Source organism: Cupressus sempervirens, chromosome 7 (genome assembly GCF_028749045.1).
Source record: "Cupressus sempervirens isolate cs-2001-9-10 chromosome 7, ASM2874904v1, whole genome shotgun sequence".
NCBI classification, from domain to species: Eukaryota; Viridiplantae; Streptophyta; class Pinopsida; order Cupressales; family Cupressaceae; genus Cupressus; species Cupressus sempervirens.
This window is the reverse complement of record NC_143124.1, coordinates 104166050-104174255: the sequence shown is the minus strand read 5'-3', so window position 1 is coordinate 104174255 and position 8206 is coordinate 104166050. Positions and strand designations below refer to the sequence as shown.

General features: G+C 37.8%; 1 pseudogene; it reads right to left on the bottom strand.

The window, feature by feature from the left end:
• Positions 1-1168: 1168 nt before the first annotated feature.
• The window catches only part of LOC149545706 (putative pectate lyase 21), a 7762-nt pseudogene continuing 724 nt past the window's right edge, over positions 1169-8206 (bottom strand).

Sequence of the window (8206 nt, the reverse complement as noted above, 5' to 3'; positions counted from 1 at the left end):
ACCTTACCCTCAATTACCATTGATGCATAAAGCCTAAATCTAAAAACAATGATACATCAATTTTCTTAAGGTTTTTCTAGCAATCAACTTTCTTAAGATTTTTTTAGAAATAAAGCTTGTGGAGTTATGTTTAAACAATTTGAATTTAATCATAAGAGACTTTTTTTTAAAGGAAATCAATTTGTAATATTTTTGATATATTAGATAACAGTTAAAAGATCGGGGGGCCAAAGTAGAAAAAGGCTGGATCAGCTGAAGGATTTTTTTTATAGAAAAATCAATTTGTGATGTTATTATTAAGATTTAACAATGTGGTTTTCTAATTAAATTGGTTGAATCTTATTTTGAGTATTGGTTCATCGATTCATTTATTAGGTCAAGCTTATATTGGTGATGGATGGGGCTTTCCTCCACTGATATGCATAGTATTGCTCCAATTTATCTACACTTTATCATAAAGTTTTCTCCAAGGTTAAACTCAATGCAAATTGACCTAACAGAATGCTGAAGTTTCACCCTTATAAGCATCACCTTAATGCAATAAGTGCGAAGTGTGTTATTCATTCTCACTAGCAGTGGGTTGTTATGACTTAACATTCATTAAACTTTAATAATAAGTGTGACTAAAAAGAACACAATTGAATCTTGATAACAATAAGACAATCTATAAGATTAAGATTTGGACAGTCTTCCCACTTTATCTACTAAGAACAATATGTTAATCTAAATTTTTACAAAACCCTAAAAATATTATAAATTAAATTTCTTCCAAAAATTTATGTATCTAATGAAATTTTAGACTAATTCATTAAAAGAATAATTCAAAACCTTAAACGCTTTAAACTAAGTAGATGATATTCAAAGTCACATTGGTAGCTAATATCTGAAGCTCAGCAGAAAAATAGTATATCTCTTTACTCATTGGTATCCATACAATATTTTCTTTCCATACATAAAGTGAACCATGCTTATGTTCGATTGGATCGAATCATTTAGTTTAATTGAACAAAAGAGATCACAATATTATTAATAATAATAATAACAACATCATTATGTGCGGATGTGTCTGAATGGATCACGGAATGACATGAAACAACATATAAACTTTCTACACATAACTACAAAATTAATGCTTGTAACCCTAAACTCATTAAGGGACCACCATATCTCATCCATGCAGAAGGCAAGAACGAACGCGTCCTTTGAGAAGAACCCCAGCGCAGTATTGAAGAAGATGTGGTACTCTTGTTGTGGTGATAACAGGAGGATATTGCCTTCGGTTCCTGTAAGGAGGAGCATTCAGAGGTGCATTGTACAAGAACTGGTGAAATGTAGCACCACCCAAAAGTAGGTCACCGTTGGACTGGATTTTTGGACTATTGTCATACATGGGATTCATACCCTGGGAACCATACAGTCACTTCAGGGTCTTTCCCAGGCATAAACACATTCTTCTCAGAATATATCTACGCATGAACAAACGCCCCAATTGCATAATCTCCCCAGTTAACATACAGATAAAAATCATGAAAATATCAAATGATGAAGTCAAAAGTTTTGTGTGGAAATTTTTCCAGAGAAATTTAAATTTACCTGCAGTGAGGATTACGCTGGTTTGTATTACTAATCCAGTTCCTATACACTGTGACTCTCATTTGCTTATCAATTATGTCTGAATCTTGTGCGCCCAAAATAACATATTGTAGTGATTATTGAATAAGCGACTGTTTGAAATTGTAACATCAGTAGATCCATCATTTGTAGTTACCAGACCAGTTGCACCATCAAAACAGGTCAACTGATCCACCCACACTCTTTTGGATTTAAATATGTGAACGTTGTCACGGGTTGTGTCTCTGACTTGAATATTGTGAATAATAACATCTTCAGCTCTATTAAGTGCAATTGTAGATCCAGTGATGATCACCCTCGCTCCCCTACCATCTATTGTTGTCTGATTGAAGACATAGATCATGCTGACCAATCTAATTCTCATGTCACTAGCAAAGGTGATCCAAACTCCTCTAGGGTTGGTAGATGCTAGATTTGTAGCATAGCGCAATGTACCTGGAGTGGGGTTCGTGGGGTTATCATCAGATCTTGTTACTGTATATGAAATTCCCTTACGCCCACCTTTTGTTGGAATTTAACGTCAAGGGTCAGCTGTTTGTCCTCGAGCCCCACACCCATCTACCTTGTCAGCACCGCAGGCATCCATGGTCGGCAGACATTTAATTTTGGTAGGTGAAATTTTTTGAATTTGGAAATGAGAGAGAAAAACGTTTTAGGTCAGAAGAAAAAAAAAGAATATTTCTACATTCATTCATTCATCAAGTGAGATCAAGTAGATCAGAGAGAAGTTGCAGAGCTAAGCAGAGAAGGAAGAAGGAAGGAAGTTTGTGCCTGCAGTTGCACGTGGTTCCTTGTTCACTCTTTAAGTTTGTTATTTGGATTTGTTCTGTTGAACCAGTGATTGCTCCAGGCACCTTTGTATGCAGCCATTAGAGTTGTAGGTTTAAAAGTTTATTGAAGTTTGAAGTATTATCAGTTTAGGGTTTTTCTGGTTGAAGCGAATGCTCCCAGATTTTGTAATAGTTTAAATCTCAGTTGAATAAAAAGCAAGCAGCATACTTAATCTATTGTTCTTCATCTTCTATTCATTGCATTTGACATGTTTGGTTGAAAGGTTAAAGCTTTGGCTCTCTGGTTTTAATGGTGAAAGCATTCACGTTGAAATCTCTTAAGTTATAATTTTTTTGTTGGAGCCGAGCTCACTCGGCATCTATTGTTGCCGAGCATTTCCTTTGTGAGCTGAGCATACTTGGCATTTACTGTCGAGCTCCTCTTTGTGCCGAGTTCACCCGACACCTGTTGCCTGTCACTCGGCACCTTCAAGTGCCGAGCAAGTGCCGAGTAATTTTTGGCACTTGGCACCTTCCTGTGCTGAGCACTTTTCTTCAAGTGCCGAGCAAAACTAGCACTCGGCAATTGTGAGTGCCGAGCAAACTTTTTAAGGTTAGGGTTGCAGTTGAAATTTAATTTTACATTAATATTTCTCAAATGGTATCAGAGCTTTGAGGCCCCACATCCAAAGTGAGTTAGGGCATTTATTTTTCTTCAGATATTTATCATGGCAGGAGATGCAGGAAAGATATGGCAGCAACCACCATCATTTAATGGACAGAATTATGATACATTTGCAAAGAAGATGAAAACCATTATGGTTGTAAATGATTTGTGGGAGTTTGTGGTCAATGGATTCAATGATGTGACTGATCCAACTTAGTATGCTGCCCTCACAAATGCATAGAAGACTCATTTGAAAGAGTCAAGGAGAAAAGATGCAAAAGCATTAAGCTTGATTGAAGCAGCAATGACAAAGACAATTTTTTCAAAGATTGCAACAGCAAATTATGCAAAGGTTGCATGGGATATCCTTGAGATGAACTTCAAGGGGACTGATAAAGTTCGTACTGTAAAGCTACAAAATATAAGGAGGGAATTTGAGAACCTTCAGATGAAAGAGAATGAATCAGTTGCAGACTTCAGTTCAAGAACCTCCAATGTGATTAATCAACTGAAGTCAAATGGAGAAGACTATCAAGAGCAGATGATAGTGGAAAAGATATTGAGAAGTTTACCTCATAAGTATGACTATTTGGTCATGACCATAGAAGAGGCAAAAGACCTCACTACTTTGACAATGGATGAGTTGATGGGTTCTCTTCAAACCCATGAGTATAGGATCAATAGATCCACATTTTCTTCTACCCAAGACCAAGCATTCAAGGCTCAGTCAAATCCAAGAGAAAGGGGGAGAGGAAGAAATGGCTCAGGAAAGAACTCTAGAGGCAGAGGCCAAGGAAGTGGAAGACAAAGAAATGTTGCAATAGAAAGCTCAAGAAGAGTGGATGGAGCAAGTAGCTCACAAAATATTTCAAGAGGAGGTAAGAAAAACTACAACTCAAATAAGAGTAATGTAGAATGCTACTACTATCATAAATATAGGCATTATGCAAATGAATGTTGGAAGAAGCAGAATGATCAGTCAGGACAAGCAAATGTGGCTGATGTGAACATAGGAAGTGGACCTAATGTTGTTGCCTTCATCATGTGTAATGTTGGTGAAGAAGGAAGCCCTGAGGTTTGGTACCTCGATAGTAGATTTAGCAACCACATGAGTGGCAATGAAACCTTGTTTTCATTCATTGACAAGAGTTTCAAATCAGAAATTAAAATGGGTAACAATGGAACCCTACCAGTTGTGGGCAAAGGATCTATTATGGTCTGCACCAAGAAAGGTGAGAAAAGGGAAATACAAAATGTGTATTTCGCCCCTGGTATGAAGCACAATTTGATGAGCATTGGTCAGCTCATTCAAAATAGATACAAAGTGCTGATGGAGAATGACACGTGTGTCATTCATGAAAAGGATGGGAGCAAGAACCTACTTGCAGCAGTTCAAATGACAAAGAACCAGATGTTTTCTTTGAAGATAGAGACATGTTTCTCATCTCAAGTTTGTGCTACACCTCTCACATAATCAGCTCTAAGGAGTGTGATTGAAGACCCCTCACAGCTATGGCACCTCAAGTATGGTCATCTTGGCTATGCTGGTTTAAATTTGTTGTCAAATAAAAGAATGGTAGAAGTTTTTCCATGTGTAGGAAATTCTTGTGACAAGTATGAGGCTTGTATTTTGGGTAAGCAACATAGGCTTCCCTTTAATTCTGAAAATTCTAGGAGAGCAAGATATCCATCAGAGTTAGTGCATACTAACCTAGTCGGTCCTATGCAAGTTACTTCCATTGGGTGGAGTACTTATTTCATGACACTCATTGATGATTTCAGTTGTAGGACATGGGTGTATTTCTTAAAGAATAAATCTAAAGCATTTGAAAAATTTGTAGAATTTAAAGCCTAGGCTGAAAGAGAATGTGGACACTATATCAAGGTCCTTAGATCAGATAGAGGAGGGGAGTATACCTCTAATTCTTTTGTAAATTTTTGTAGGAAACATGAAATAAAGAAAGAGCTCACAACCAGCTATACACCATAGCAGAATGGAGTGGTTGAAAGAAAGAATAGGACCATTGTTGAAATGGCAAGGAGCATGATGAAAGAAAAAGGTCTCCCAACTAAATTTTGGGGAGAGGCTGTGGCAACAGCAGTTTACCTAATTAATAGGTGTCCTACAAAGGCAGTCTGTGATAGAATTCCAATAGAAGCATGGTCACGAAGAAGATGGACAGTTGAACACATACGGGTGTTTGGATGTGTTGCATATGCACATGTCCCTAAAGGGAAAAGGAAAAAAATTGATGACAAAGGTGTGAAATGCATTTTCATAGGGTATAGCCCAGAATCAAAGGCATACAGATTGTATGACCCATTGAACAACAAGATGATGCTTTCAAGAGATGTGGAATTTTTTGAAAATTGGTCTTGGTATGGTTCAATTGATGAGTCATTAAGCACTTCAAGTAAAGGCCAATTATGAGTGAAGAAGATGTTGATGAACAACAACAAGAAGGAGAAAATAGAAGAAAAGGAAAGTAGGTTCAGACATTGCCGAGCTCCTCTAGGCATGACTGAGTGTCAGTGCCAAGTACCAGTGAAGACCGAGCTAGTTGGCAATGCAAAAGCAATGAAGATTTTAATCCCACAGTTTCCTCCCTGTTACCAAGAAAGACCAAGAGTCTTAGGGAGATATACCAAGATGAAAGGTATGAAGATTATGATGAGAGTCTTAATTTTGCATTATTTTCTCATAGTGATCCAATATATTTTGAAGAAGCTATTAAAGAGAAGAAATGGTGTAATGCCATGGATGAGGAAATAAATGCCATAGAAAGGAATGAGGCATGGGAGCTAACTGAATTGCCTCCCAAGAAACAAGTGATTGGAGTAAAATGGGTCTACAAGATTAAATGCAATGTTGAAGGCAAGATTGATAGGCATAAGGCAAGGTTGGTAGTCAAGGGCTACAAATAACAGTATGGAAGAGATTATGATAAGACCTATGCCCCTGTTGCAAGAATGGAAACTATGTGTGTTGTCATAGCAATTGTAGCTCAACACAAGTTGAAGGTATTTCAAATGGATGTGAGGTTCGCCTTCCTAAATGGTGTATTGAAAGAAGAAGTGTATGTGGAGCAGCCACCTGGTTATGAAGTTGCAGGTTAAGAGAACAAACTATATAGATTGAAGAGACCTCTTTATGGGCTCAAAAAAGCTCCAAGGGCATGGTATAGTAGGATTGACTCATATTTGATGAGCAATGGCTTTAGCAAAAGCAATGGTGAGCTTACTCTCTACATCAAAGCAGCAAAGGGTAATGTGTTGATTGTTGTCTTGTATGTAGATGATTTATTTTTTACTAGTAATGATAAGGCTCTAATTGGTGAGTTTAAAGAGGCCATGAAAAGTGAATTTGAAATGACAGACCTAGGTCTCTTAAAATACTTTCTAGGCATAGAAGTAAAACAAATGCATGATGGCATCTTCATTTCTCAAGAAAAATATGCAAGGTAGATCGTGGAGAGATTTAAAATGCAGAATAGTAAGGCAGCCCCCACACCAATAGCAATAGGTTTGAAGTTGAGCAAGGAAGACTCTAGCAAGAGAGTGGATTCAACACTATACAAGAGTATGGTTGAAAGTCTAATGTATTTGATTGCAACTCGGCCAGACCTAATGCATGTAGTAAGTTTGATTTCCAGATTTATGGAAACACCAAAGAATTCCCATTGGCAAGTGGGAAAGAGGATCCTAAGGTATGTGAAAGTTACCAAAAGATTTGGAATTTTATATACTGCAAATGATGATTTCAAGTTGGTGGGTTACACTGATAGTGATTAGGCTAGAAGTTAGGAAGAGCACTTCCAGATACATGTTTCATATGGGATCGGCTGCAATTTCATGGGCATCCAAGAAGCAACCTATTGTTGCTCAATCTACAGCAGATGCTGAATACATTGCAGCAAATACAGTAGCTTGTCAAGCAATTTGGTTAAGGAGGATCTTGACAGATTTGAATGAAAGGCAAGAGGATGGAACCACAATTTATTGTGACAACATCTCATCAATTGCATTGTACAAGAATCCAATCTTCCATGGGAGAAACATGCATGTAGAGATCATATATCACTTCATCAGAGAGTTGGTGGAGAATGGAGATATCAAAATTGAATATTGTAAGTCTGAGCAGCAGCTAGCAGACATTTTTACTAAGCCATTAGGCATTGGATCTTTTGTGCACCTAAGACAGAGTCTTGGTGTAGTTGATTTGGATCAGCTGTGATCCTTGTTTGTGGGTCTCGGGACAAAGGGGGAGTGTTAGAATTTAACATCAAGGGCTAGCTGTTTGTCCTCGAGCCCCACACCCATCTACCTTGTCAGCATTGCAGGCATCCATGGTCGACAGGCATTTAATTTTGGTAGGTGAGATTTTTTCAATTTGAAAATGAGAGGGAAAAACGTTTTAGGTCAGAAGAAAAAAAAAAGAATGTTTCTACATTCATTCATTCATCAAGTGAGATCAAGCAGATCATAGAGAAGTTGCAGAGCTAAGTAGAGAAGGAAGAAGGAAGGAAGTTTGTGCCTGTAGTTGCACGTGGTTCCTTGTTGACTCTGTAAGTTTGTTGTTTGGATTTGTCCTGTTGAAGCAGTGATTACTCCAGGCACCTTTGTATGCAGTTATTAGAGTTGTAGGTTTAAAAGTTTACTGAAGTTTGAAGTATTATTAGTTTAGGATTTTTCTAGTTGAAGCCAAATGCTCCCAGATTTTGTAATAGTTTAAATCTCAGTTGAATAAAAAGCAAGCAGCATACTTAATCTATTATTCTTCATCTTCTATTCATTACATTTGACAAGTTTGGTTGAAAGGTTAAAGCTTTGGCTCTCCGGTTTTAATGGTGAAAGCATTCACGTTGAAATCGCTTAAGTTATAATTTCTTTGTTGGAGCTGAGCTCACTCGGCATCTATTGTTGCCGAGCATTTCCTTTGTGAGCTGAGCATACTCGGCATTTACTGTCAAGCTCCTCTTTGTGCTGAGTTCACTCGGCACTTTCAAGTGTCGAGCAAGAGCAAGTGCCGAGTAATTTCTAGCACTCGGCACCTTCTTGTGCCCAGCACTTTTCTTCAAGTGCCGAGCAACTTGCCACTCGGCACATTCATGTGCCGAGAAAAACTGGCACTCGGCAA